We start from the raw sequence: 13977 nt of genomic DNA, 5'->3' as shown, positions 1-13977 counted from the left end.
CGACCAAAATTTTGAAACTTGCAGAAGTCATTTTAGGTGGATTGGTGGTGAAACAAGCAGTGGTGTTCATGGCACTGACGAGACCTTAGAAGACGGCTACGACAATGATGGAGATGGACATGATAATGGTTACGAAGAAAAGGTCTACAACGTAGAATATAGGAATATAGAATAATATTATCGTGATTATTATTTGTCAGATGTACACTATTTATAGAGTTACAACAGAGACAGTAGATGATTACAACTCTACAATTTGAGTGTGTCTCTAATTCAATCACTAGTTATCTTTATCTCTATCTCTATCGTGCCCCGCAAGATGGAGTTCCGAGAGGCGAGTCCAATCTTGATCTTCAAAAAGAGGAAATGTGTTCTCAAAAGTGGTTTGGAGAGAACAACGGCATTGGTAGCTGTTGAGAAGAGCAGTGGCATTGGAGGCAGCTAGGGTAGACGGAATTGCATCGTTCGGAGGAAGAGTACCGGCTGAGGCGAATGGAATCACATCGTCTGGCAGAACAGTAGCGGCTGGGGTGGACAGAATCGCATCATCCGGTGGAAGGGTATTGGGTGGGATAGACGAAATCGCATCGTCCGGTGGAAGAACAACGATTGAAGAGGATGAAATTGCATCGTCCAAATAGGATCAAGAGGTTCTTCAATGAGGGGTTTTGCACATTGTGTAGGACGGGGCTTCCCCCTCAACTTAGGTATCTCAGTTTTGTCGGGCAAGAACTCTTGGGCGGCGGTGTGGCCGTAGGGTCGAAAGGCGGCGACAGCGAGGAGAGCGAAGACGATGGCTACGGTTGTTGACGGTGATGGGCGACAAAGAAGACGAGGGAGGTTGGCAACAATTTTTTTTTTTTTTTTTTGAGAAATCTTTGGCTAAATTATACGAAAAAGGGAAGAGAAAAGTACTAGGTATGGGTGGCGGCAATGGACTGGAGGTTACTTCTGATAAGGATTTTCAGCGATGGCAGACTGGTTCTGATTAATCAATAGGGAGCTTTGATACCATGTGGAATATAAGAATGTAGAATAATATTACTGTAATTATTATTAATCAGATATACATTATTTAAAGAGTTACAACATAGATAATAGGATATTACAACTCTACAATTTGAGTCTGTCTCTAATTTAATCACTAATTATTTTTATCTCTATCATTATCTTTATTTTTTATTTCTATCTCTATCATACAGATGATAGTACACGATTGACGAAAGTCGATCACAAACGATCCAATTTAGAGAAGAGAACAAGAGGCAGAAATTCGTTCTTGAATTGTTTGCACGGTCCAAGTCAATCAGTTTCAATTCTTCCGAGAAGAAGAAAAGTCTCGGCTGACAAAGAGCCCAGATTGACTGCACTCCCTCCTATCATTTATTAACGCATACATAATTAACAAGTGTTTTCTAGAAGGTTGTACTTCAATGATCATTCTTTAAATTAGAATGAAGATAGGCTGCTTAGATTGTGAACTTACAGCTGAATAACTGCCTTCTCAAATCCAATGAATCCGAGAATGGGATTAAAAAAAAAACTGACTTATTCCTAGATATTCTGGTACTAAGCTGACCAGGTAGGTGAGTCGGTGACGACGACGATGACGATGAGGGTGGCTGTGACAAACTGGTGGTGGAGAGATACCGACGAAGATGGGGTGATTGTGACAAGCTGGTGGTGGAGAGATACCGACGATGTTCCGTAGGAATCTATTACCTAGGAATTCAAAGCAGCAGAATTCAATGGTCTTGTATATAGTACGGCAGATGCAAGGCTGCCGAGATCGAAGTTCATTACACCCAGAAATTAGCAGCCTCAGAAACACCAAATGCTTTAGGTGGATTTGTTGGTTGGGTTGGCAGAAAATCTCATTCAAACTTTCCTGGTTTTGTAGACAAGTTGGAGATGGATGTTAACGTTGCCTTTAGAACAACTTAGACCTTCTGGATGATGCTTTCATATAGTATTGAAGACTTATGCTTGCAAAGGTATGTCGAGAAGATGAAGTTCAGTATGTCACAACTGATGAATTCAGAATGTGTGTTCATTTCTTCTGTTTTGGTCGTTGATGTTGCTCTAATCTGATAGACAGGCTTTTATCGGCATTAGCATCATGGGTCACTTCAGTCTTGATAAAAGATCCTCACTATTGGCTCTTGAGAGATGTAGCCAAATGAAAGCGAATAGTTTGATAGTTATTTTAGTTTATGGAAGTCTTTGAATGAAACCATTTTAATGATGTAGGGGGGCAACGAGTCGAGCCCGAACCTCCCTATGTCCGAGCCGAGTTTGATTTAAATATTTCGAACTTGAGTTCGAGTCGAGCCCAACCTCGAGCCTAAAATTGTTATCGAGCTCGAGTCCAATAATTTTAACCGAGCTCTAGCTCCAACATTCATTTATAACTTTTCAAAAAATACATGTCTCGAGTTTGAGCTCTAACATACATTAAAATTTTTCTAAAAATATATGTCAAATAAATTATATATAAAATTATGCATACATTTTACATAAAATTGGGCATCACCTCCACATAAAATTGGACATGACCTCTACTTAAAATTGGGCATAAGGGTGACACATCGAACCCAGCTGAGTCTGAACCTTCTTATATTCGAGCTGATCTTGATTTAAATATTTCGAACTCAAGCTCGAGCCGACCCTAGCATCGAGTCTAATAATTTTAACCGAGTTCGAGCTCGAGCTCTAGCTGAGTTCGAGCATAACCTACTTTTAATATTCTACATAAAATATATGTCAAATAAATTATATATAAAATTATGCATACATTTTAAAAAATTAATGATAGGGGAGGTTCGGGATTGAATCTTGATAATGGATTAGAACGCACCAATATTAATCTTTTTTTACCCCAAATGTTGTCTAGCTTATTTTATAATTTTTTAATCTGGCCATAAATTTACTATGGCCTTCTTAGTGCCCCTGGTTGAAAATTTAGTTTTTCCTAGGAAACATATTTCCAAAAAAAACTTTAAATAAAATCCTATTACTATTAGTGACTTATAGAAAATTACAAGAAATATTTTAAAATCTTCTTAGGAAAGTTAAATGGACCTCAAATTGCCTCTTCTAGGGAAATAAATAAAAATTAATAATCAATCTAATATATTACTATACTTATCGATAAATTTTTAATCAAATAAAATGTCAAACACAAAATTTCTATAAAAATTGCCTCATGCTAAAAGTATTACAACATCAACTACCAAATACTTATTCAAAAATTTTCTATACGGTTTTCTAGCTCATCTTGGCAAGAAAACCTTACTTAGAAAATTATATTTTTTTTAATAAGAATTTCCAATTAATTTTTTTAAAAAAAAAACATGAGGCACTAATAGTCCCTAGAAACGTATTTCTACTAAAAATGGTTTTTCAACATTTCTTAAAAAAAACACTAATAGTCCCTAGAAAAGTATTTCTACTAAAATGTCTTTTCAATTTCTTCAAGAGCCATGAGGAAGGGAGAACCAAAGTTTAAGAAAAAGTTTTTTTTTCACTTGCTTATGATCTCACACGTGTAAAATCGTCTTCCTGTGTGGGGGGGATGGAATTATTTCTCCCTTTAACTTAGGTGTCTCTGGTTTTCTGCCAAGACGAAGCAGAGGGAAGGGGGTCTAGTGGCGTCAGCGAGGACCTGTCGTTGGAGATGACGATTGCGACGGAGGCGAAGATGATGAAAAATAGAGGTGAAGGCAGATGAAGGGAGGAAGAAATCAAACTGAGCAGTGGCGAAGGCGATCGGCGAGCAGTTGTCAACAGCGATAGAGGCAGCCACAACAGCGGACGGGAGGGGCTCGACGGTGAAGAGGGGAGGAAGAATCCTCCCCCCCCCCCCCCCCCCCCCCACACACACACACACACACTCGCTCTCTTGTGCCCGTTAATGAGTCGGCTCATGAGCTTTCGAACCGAACCTTGGTTCAGTCAAGCTCAGCTCGTTAATTCAAACAAGCCTTATCTGGATCTCGAACTCGGTTTGAGATCCAGATAAATCGAATCAAACCGAGCCGACCTGGAGTCGCTCTCGAACCGGCTTGGTTCGATGCCACACCTAATGATGGTTAAAATGTTTGGATCGGATACATATTTCACAGCAAATCACTCGTTGAAATAATGAATCTGTGTCCATGAGATTTGATTTGTCAAGTTCCTGGCTAAGTCAAAGATCTATGAGATTGGGCAACACTTAGGGTGTAAATGGTGCAACAATTGATAACTTATTTTAAAACCATATCATTCCCCCGACACAAGAATGTTGACATCCTCGTCGAATTACCTTCCTTGATGGCTGAGAAGAAATACCTACCAAATTGATGCGCACTCTTGATCATTTGGCTAAACGCAAGTCAATTACACTTCTCCTAAACTTGCTAAAAAATGTGACAAATGATACAAGAGTTTACAGTCCCATCGCAAATGCCTCCTCCATTGCATACTTGGTTGGCACAAACACAAACGTGCCCAAGTCAGAAAACTGGTCTGTTGGTTCCTCTACGAATTGCTTCTAAAGCACCTTCGGATCAAAGCAAATTTGTGCCAAAGTTGATTTTTTTGCACTTTGATCACCCTTGATCTTGTTTGAAACCTCCCTCCATGGAGGCAAGTTCTTTGACAATTCTTCCGGTATGAAATCCTTACTTCCTCCTCTTTATCTGGTATGGATTCACCTTCAACCCAATGTTCTTCACTTTCAAAAAATAACAAAATTGGACTCTCCACCCTTAAGACCCCTCTTAAGTTGGAGGGCTAAAAGTATTGTTGTTTTCCCTTTTACATAGTCCCCTACACCAAAAATTACACAAGGTCCATCTTCATCCGTAATCCTTATCATCCCCATATAGGATATTACAAAGGTTTTGCTTTAACAAAGGAAATTCACCCAAAAGATTACATTAAAATAGTCCAAAGGATCTACAACAAAATTTTAAAATCCAACCCACTTCCCAACAACAACATGAACATGCTTGTCCACCCAAGCACGACTTTGGCTTTGGAATTGATAGCTTTTATTCGACTATCTGCCTCTTCCCACCTTAAATGTAATCGTCTTGCTTCCTCCTCCAAGATGAAGTCGTGGGTAGCTCTCGAATCAACAAGAGCTTTCACTTTGCCATCATTTAACAACACATCAAGAAAAATCAGTTTAGGCCTTACCAATTTGTCAACCATTGCTCGGATTGAGTTGAACAACATCAACAAACTAACCCAACGTTCCTTAACATCTTGATCATCACATGATTGACTGACTCCATTGTCCACTTTGATAGCATTGTGTAGCATTTTTTTACTTTGACAATCCTTCACCAAGTGATCTCCTTCACAAAGAAAATAAATAATCTTTCAATTTTTAGGATTAACTTTTATCATGTAGTTCTTTTTCTTTTCTCCATGTCATTTGTCTTTCTCAAAAGTCCGTCTCCAAGAAGACTGCTTCTTATAGTTCTCATTATTCCCATTTCTATCCATAGATGTGTCAACTTTATCATTAGTTTTTCTCTCAAAATCTACTAACTTCTCTGTGGTAGCTAAAGTGGTTGCAAGCGTCTTCATCTCCCAAAGCCTCACCTCTTGTTCAACCTAAGGATGAAGTCCAGCAAGAAAAGAAAACAAGCGATCCTCATCGATCATATTAGAATTTCTTAACATTAAAGAAGTAAAAAGAATGAATAAACTCAAGAATCATACATTTTTGCTTCAATGCACGCAATTCCTTTCGAGCTAGGTAATCGACATCTTCGAGAAAGAAATGACGCTTCAAATCGTGCTAGAAATCTTTCCAAGTGTCAACCGAGTTTTCAGCATCCTTGGAATAACCGATCCTCTTTCTCCACCACAAGATAGCATCATCAATGAGAAACATAGATGCAACACTAACATTTACTTCCTTATACGTGAGATTTGAAGCTTTGAGGTGTTGCTCAACTTGCAATGAGAAGCTCTCGATCGCCTTAGAATCTCATATGCCCTCGCACGGTTTAGACTCAGGAACCTTGATCTTCATGTGCATAAGAATCATTTCCCTATTCAAAATGGCTAGCTCAAGAATCACAATTCTCGTCCGCATCTCTTCCAACTTAGTTTGCATATCGTCGAGATCTTGGCAAGTATTTGCATTTAGAACTGCAATGACGACATGCATATCATCCTCTAGCCCTTGAATTGCTTCAAGGCTATGTTCTCAAACCACCACTTATTGAATCTTCTCCTCCCAACCCGAGCATTGGCACTCCGCCTTCTCGAGCCTAGATTCAAAAAAGTAAAACAAGAGTCAGTTTTAGAGACTTTCTTCTTACCATTGTTTGGAATAATTTCCACCACCGGTTATGAGAAAGCCATGGCTGGAATATTTATGCTCTAACACCAATTGTCACACCTCTTTATTGGGCTAGGATTCAATCCTAAAGCTTTTGCGTGCGGTCTAGCTTACTATGGGTGAAAAGTAGCCTTCATTTCGAGGGGAAATCAAGCCAAAATGGAGAGAAATGAGCTCCGACAGAAATGAGGTATTCTTTACACAAATTTCTAGATGTTTGTAAGTAAGTTACAAGGCCCTATTTATAGGCTAAAGAGGGATAAACTCCCTTATCCCTTATTTAAACTCTAACCAATGAGAAATTGCCACATAAGCAAGGCAAATCTCAAATTTATTCAAATTCAAATAAGGCACTACCCTGCATGGGGTAAAATCCCTCAAAATTTTTATCCAAATCCGTCTAGATAGGTCCTCAATTTCAAATTTCAAATTTTAAACCCATCAGCCCACCATCTGGATAGGCCCACTTACATGAGCCAGCTGGGGCCATGCATGTGCCTAGGCTATGCACTCGTGTATCACTTAGCCTAAAAAAAGCAGGCCAATTATGGACATTTCCTTGTTGACTTTCTAGTAGCTTAACCCAGGGTCTAGACAAAGAGTAAATCTGGTGTAACTCAATATTTCGAATCGCTGAAGGTTGGTCTCTAGTTTTTGTAGACCAATTTAAGGGCATTTTAGGGTTGGTTAGCTTCGATTAAGTTATTTTATGATTGATTCAAGTCATTTTAAGGTTGTTTTAGCTTCGATTCAGCTCCTTTATGACCAATTTAGGTCATTTGAAGGTCGAGTTGATATGATAAAATTGATTCAAGTGATTGTAATATTGGTTCAGCCTTTTGAAACATTGGTTCAATGTGTTGAATGGTGTTGGGTGACAAATATTCAAGGTTTGTGACCAATTAGAGTAATGTTAATGTTGTTTAATAACTACCTAGGCTCATAGATCATGAATGTGGAATACCAAAAGGTTCACATAGCTCACATGTTCTATGGGGCCAATGGTGTTTGTTTTCACGATAGTTGCACTCTTCTAGATCTAAAAGTAACCAGCCAAAGGTGGAATTCAAGGGGTCTATATACTTTGTTGCATTCTTCTAGATTCAAGGACAACCACATAAAGGTAGAGTATTTAATGTCAGCGTTGAATGCAACAACTTGGTATGAATCATGATCTTTTGAACTACTCATCATGTAAAATTGCACACTGATAATGAGTTTTTAATTTAGGCATTAAGATAAATGTAGTAGTTAGTCTTAGAGATAAGGGTTCTTGACTTGCATTTGTAGTTGCAAATAGAGACCACAATGATAGTACCTGAATTTTTTGAAATTGACACTTTAGGGCATCCAACTACAAAGAGTGGAAAAATAAGCTCATGATGCTTGTTGGAGCCTATTATTATGACATAGCATTTATAGAAGAGAATCCTAGTGAATCTACTTTTGGAGTTGGTCCTAATGTCATTGCTCATTACCAAAATGGGAAAAAAACAAATAAGATGGCAAGGTTCTTCATGCTTAATAGTATGAGCAGTCTGGTAAGGCGAAGTCTAGAAAAATATGAGAATGCCAAAGACCTTCTAGAGGGATTAGAAAAAAAGTTTGGAAGGGTCTCAAAAGCTAAAAAGCATGTGTTGATTTCAAAGTTTAATGCCTCTAACATGGATTATGGTTAGTCATTTAGAGGTCATGTTGAAGAGAAGATATGAAAGATTCTTATGACTCTCACAATAAGAAGTTTCAGATAACCAAAATTAATATGGTGAAGTCTTACAAGAGGTCTCATAGAAGAGTCTCAGTTAAAACTGTTTTAGTTATGTTAGTCTTCTATTTATGTTCAGTTGTTCAATTGTTCTAAGACTTATCTTTTAATATTTAACTTTGGGTGTAACAGGGATAAGGGTAGTTTAATTGTAATTGAATTCTACTTATTTCCTCTATTATAAATAGAGCGTTCATTGTACTCAAATTATGTTGATTTCTAGGGTCAACACATAAATAGAAGAGATCTCAAGGGAAGAAGATAAAAGAGGAACCCTAGCTCTTGGGAGTGAGGACAAAAGAAACCAAGGGAGAAAAAGAAGAGAAAAAGAGAGAGAGGTGTAAGGACGAATTTGAGCCAAGAGGAACATGCTTGAATGCTCTACCTTATGCCTCGAGGCTATATTTATAGTTATGTGAAAGTGTTTACAATGACTAAAATGCCCTTAGGACTACATGCTTAAAAAAGAAAAAGACATAAGAGGACATACACTGGCTTGCATAATTACAATTTTATGCCATCTCTATGAAAGTTATCCTTATTTACTAGTCATGCCACCCCTACACACGTGGGTGTCTCTTAACAAATTACAACAAGTCAATGAAAATTTTTTCTTTTATAAAAATTCAACATGGTATCAGAGTAACTTTTGAGAGTGTTACATAGTTGCATCCTTCCGGTTAAAGTTATTTTCCTCTAGTATTTCTTCAATTTATCGTCTTATGTTTTTATCACTTCAGAACAATGCCTAGACCCACCACCCAAAAAGTATAAGAGTGTGTCCAACATCCAGCTCTAGTCAAGTCAATTGTTCTTTACTCAATAGGTGATTTGTGTTTGAGCTACCTTTAAAAAGTGAGTAGTCACTTTGTTATGCCTTAAAATTTGTCAATTTTTTCGCCTTTAAAATAGACCTGAGTGTGTTTCAGACTACGACCATGTTGATTGGTGTATGGAGCTTCGTCGTATGGCTAGGAGTGATTTTCTTCTCCCATAGTATGTTTTGTCCAAGTCGAGTCTCTATTTCCTTTTTATCCCAGCTTGAAGGGGAGAAGTAGAAGAAGAAGTACTCAAAAGAGGGGTTTTGTTCCACATGTTGTGGTAGTTTTTATTTGACCAAAATATTCAAGAAAGGGGGAGAACAAATTATGAAGATTTAACATCTATGAAAAAAAATTAGCAAATGAAGATTGAAGACCAACTTTTTTTTTTTTAATTTCAAGTTAAAGTTATAAACTCCAACTTGAGGGGGAGTATTGAAAATCATATATCGAAGAGTCATACATGACTCTCATAATAAGAAGTCTCACATAGCTAGAATTAATATGGTGGAGTCTTATAGGAGTCTCACGAGAGGAGGTCTGATAGAGGAGTCTTAGTTAAAGGTGTTTTAGTTATGTTAGTTTTCTATTTATTTTCAGTTGTTTAATTGTAATTGGACTCTACTACTTTCTTCTATTATAAATAGAGGCTCATTGTACTCAAATTACATCAAGTTAGTAAAAAAATTATTTTTTTAATAATTCAACATGGTATCATAGAAGGTTTGATGCATTAAAAATAAATGGAACATTCTAATGTTAAGAAAAAAATAAAACTACAATTTTGGAACTTATTTACTGGTTTCCCCTTTTTTGTTTAGTAGTTTACAATTATTTGACGTCCTAATGTGTGATGACTTGTCATATCTATCATCTTACACCTTTGAGTATGTTGTTTCCCTAACGTAACGTTCTACATATTTCGTGCTGATTGACATTGCAGATTTTGTTATATTTTAAATTTTTTTTCTTCAAACCTTTTTTTTCTTTATTTTACAAAGTCTAAACATTGCTAATCTTATTCCCCCAACTATTTTTAATAGGTATAAAAAACCTTGTAGTCTCAAATTTTGTGTGTTCTGTCAGAGTGGTTCCGTCCACTCTTGTTAGAGTTTGTGGTCTGAGTTAGGTGCTTGGCTTTCCGCACCTTAAACGACTAGTCTTTTCGGGTTGTATTGGCTAGGTATCTGACTCAGAACTCCGAAGTTAAGTGAGCTTGGGCAAGAGTAATTATAGGATGGGTGACCTCCTGGGAAGGACTCTTGCCTAGGACTTTGACATGGTATCAGAGCTAGGCACGCCACGGCCCGCGTTCGTATCCCGTGAGAAGCGGCTCCAGAATGGGCGGGGTGGGTGTCAGAGTGGTTCCGTCCACTCTTGTTAGAGTTTGTGGTCTGAGTTAGGTACTTGGCTTTCCGCACCTTAAACGACTAGTCTTTTCGGGTTGTATTGGCTAGGTATCTGACTCAGAACTCCGAAGTTAAGTGAGCTTGGGCAAGAGTAATTATAGGATGGGTGACCTCCTCGGAAGGACTCTTGCCTAGGACTTTGACATGTTCATGTTGGGACGAAAAAGCACATGTAGATGACCTAGTGCGTAATGTGCCACTAAGGGAAGTGATCAAATGCATCTTACATACCTACTCATCTATTTTTTCCTTTGAAAGAAAAAATATACTCAACTATTTTATAATTTTGAAGAGGAATGCATATCTCACACCTTGGAATGGTTTTTTGCTTCTTTTACTTAAAACTATCATTTATGCATCATCCAGAGGCCAAAACTCCACTTGCTCTCATTGCTATGGAGGACCAAATACAATCGCGCATTAAAAGTAACATTGTTAAAAATATTGTAAAGCAATCTAATGAAACAAATAGTGATCAAGGTGTCATAAGAAATTTGAGGAATGTGACTAATGTTAAGTTGTGGAATCTAATTAACGTCTTATGCTGAGTAGGCACACGAATTAACTTTTACAGTAAGGTCACCATGGTGGTTGGAAGGGGACAGGGAGCCCTCGAAAGGTCCATGATATATTGACTATTGTTTTATTAAGGGTACTTTGGGGATTTCACACTTGTATGCTGGTTGTTCTAGTTTTCTCTTTATATTTTGGAGCGCGGCTATTGGGGTTATCATCGAGAAGGATCATTAGTTGCGGTTGAAAGAGGTTAAAGAAAAACACTTGAGTGTGTGTGATTTCTCTTGTAAACTACTTCATTATGATAGTGAAATATTGCAGCGGCGGAAGACAAGACATAGTCTCACCTTGAGGCAAACCTATATAAATCTTGTATTTTTTGTGCTTGATTATTTCTTCTTCTACGTTTATTATTGCTCTTATTAGTATTAAATTAGGGAATCTAATTCCTAGCAATTGACCCCAAGAAAAAGATTGTGCTAAATCCAAATGAGAAAATGCAGCAGAAGACTTCGAGTGGTGAGTTAGATGAGTGACTCATAAGCAAGAAATAAAGGAGAATTCTTCTATCAATTTTCTTTCATAGATTACTATCATTTCAAGCTAGAAATTATAGCTTAGTTGAACTTAGGTGGTAGTCGGGTGTCTTTCATGAAGTACATTATTAAAAGATTTGTTACAATAATGACACTGATGTGTGGTGTTAAATTCTGGTCTCCTGTCTTCTATCTATAGGAAACAAGTAGAAAAAGAAAAAAATTCTCTTAAGTTGACTAAAGGATTGTAGTAGGAGTGGATAACCTTTTTTTTTGTAGTAGAAGTGGATAACCTTTTTTTATATATATATAAATACTAAATGTTCCCATAGTAAAAGTAGCATGCCAACATGTTTGGTAACTATACCATTAGTAATTGTCTAATTTGAATTCCATTCCACTATATTCACACTTTGATTTATTTTGTTTGCATACTTGCAAGCTCTAGTGTCTTCCTATTTTGTCTTTTTCAAAAAAAAAGTTTTCCTATTTTGTCTCAAAATTTTGTGCCTACAATACTCTATGATGTATAGTGTCCATTTAGCATGCATATGGGTTCTACTGGCTTTTTAGTTGTGCACTTGCACATAGGTATTGAAACTTAAATTTCAGTTTATATGTTGGTGTATGTATAATAGAGAGTTATTTTGAAATTTTTTAAGTTTCACTATCCCCAACTTTACCTTTGCTACTCTCCAAGCATAACTTTCTTTTCTTTCTTAATCTATGTAGCCTAGTTATAGTAGATAGTTGTTTGAGATTGTATACTACACAGATTTTCCTCTATTATATTCTAACTATTGTATTGGATTAGCAAGTCCAATTTGGGATTGTCAAAGGATTATTTTAGTAATTATGCCATAGACCGGACTTCGTAGAGGTGGGCTTGTTTTAGGTGCATTTTGATTGTCATGATTTAGATGGATGCATTAGGCAAAGGCGATAAAAGGAGAATTAAAGGGTGTATCTGGGTTCACTCACTCTCAACTAACTTTAATTAGGATGATAGAGATTAATGAACAAAAACAGATGCCCAATGGAAAAATACATAATTACGTCGAGTATGTGAATGTATTTGGCAACTGAAACGTATTTGCTAGCATGAATATGCAATGTCACTTTTTATTTTTATTTTAGATCCTTTAGTCTCAAGGGCTACCATCCATCTTCTCCCCTTATTCTTCACTTAAAAAGACAAGGGATCCAATATGATAAAATCATTAGTTATAACTATGTAACTTTTTTTTTTATAGAATTCTAACCTTTTATGCTCACCTAAGGTTAAGTTGACTATTGAAGATGGCCATAATCGATATTACAATTGAAATTTCATGAATAGAAGTAAACAATATAATCACATAAAAATGGAGATTTCTACAAACTTGGAGAGCATTTTCTAAGATCTCAAACTTTGACTTTAGAACCATAAATCCGATAAACTTGAGTAGCTCTTGCTTGCCAATTTTACCAAGACTCTTAAGATTAAGAGTCTAATTTGACTCAAAAGGTCAAAGTATGTGACAATTAGGTGTAGTCAACTCCTCTTCACCTCTACTAGATTATGGGGATGTATGTGAGAGTTGATGCTTTTGATCTTCTCACTTGTAAGTTAAAAAAATTAAGTCTTGGAATGGTTGGAGTTGGTTCTCACATGTTGTAAGCTTACTCTCAAACTCTTACAAACAAGAATTGGCTATTTTTCGAACTTCTAATGTTTTAGAATTTAATGCTATTTTCTCTCACTATTCGAAGTGTTCCGCAAACGATTTTACTTAGTTCAAGTAAGAAAAAAAACACTGAAAAAATGTACAGATATTCACAATTAGATTTCCACACAAGGTACATAATTTTTATATTTGGGTCACTCTTTTGATATGTCATCTTCCTTTGCAACACAATAATTTTTTAAGTAAACCCTTAGTTACCCATGGTTATATTTAAAAATCTAATATTTGAGAAAATTATTTTTAAAAATCATCCAATACTTTAATTTCTTTAATAAATAGAGAAATAAACAATAAAAAACTTTTTTTTCTCTTCTTGTTGCAGCATGTCCCTAAAAATCTACACATATAACTGGTCGAAAAATGACATTCAACCAAGAAGAAGGGTAATGCGCATACTCATATGTGTAGTTGTAAGAGGAATCAATATTGGATAGGTTCCAGATGAGGATTCAAAGAAAATCATAGAATTATCCAAAAATATTGGATATTCTGAAAATTTGACCATAGAAGAACTCGACCCTAGAGAGTTAACATGGCCAACAGAATGGGTAATCCAACCTATGGCCCCCAGACACCTTTCCCTCTCCCGAAAAACCATAAAAGGAGATAGAAGTAAAACTAATGCTTGACCTAGTTTTTCCCTCAAATAAGATAGGCCGTCTACTTCTTCCAGTAGAAAAGGGAGGGGAGGGGGAACCCTCTCCCTCGATCGAGGGAGGGGAGGGGGAACCCTCTCCCTCGATCGAGGGAGGGGTGCTCTACCCCCCTCCATTCTCACAATGGGGACATAGAAGACATAAATGGATTCCTCTCTTTAATTAATTCTTAAATTTTCATTGACATAAATAAAATCTAAATTA

Source organism: Aristolochia californica, unplaced genomic scaffold (assembly GCF_029961685.1).
Source record: "Aristolochia californica isolate CCGP_79_NKW_82.1479 unplaced genomic scaffold, dmAriCali1.0.hap1 SCAF_11, whole genome shotgun sequence".
Classification (NCBI taxonomy): Eukaryota; Viridiplantae; Streptophyta; class Magnoliopsida; order Piperales; family Aristolochiaceae; genus Aristolochia; species Aristolochia californica.
This window is presented reverse-complemented; position numbering follows the sequence as displayed.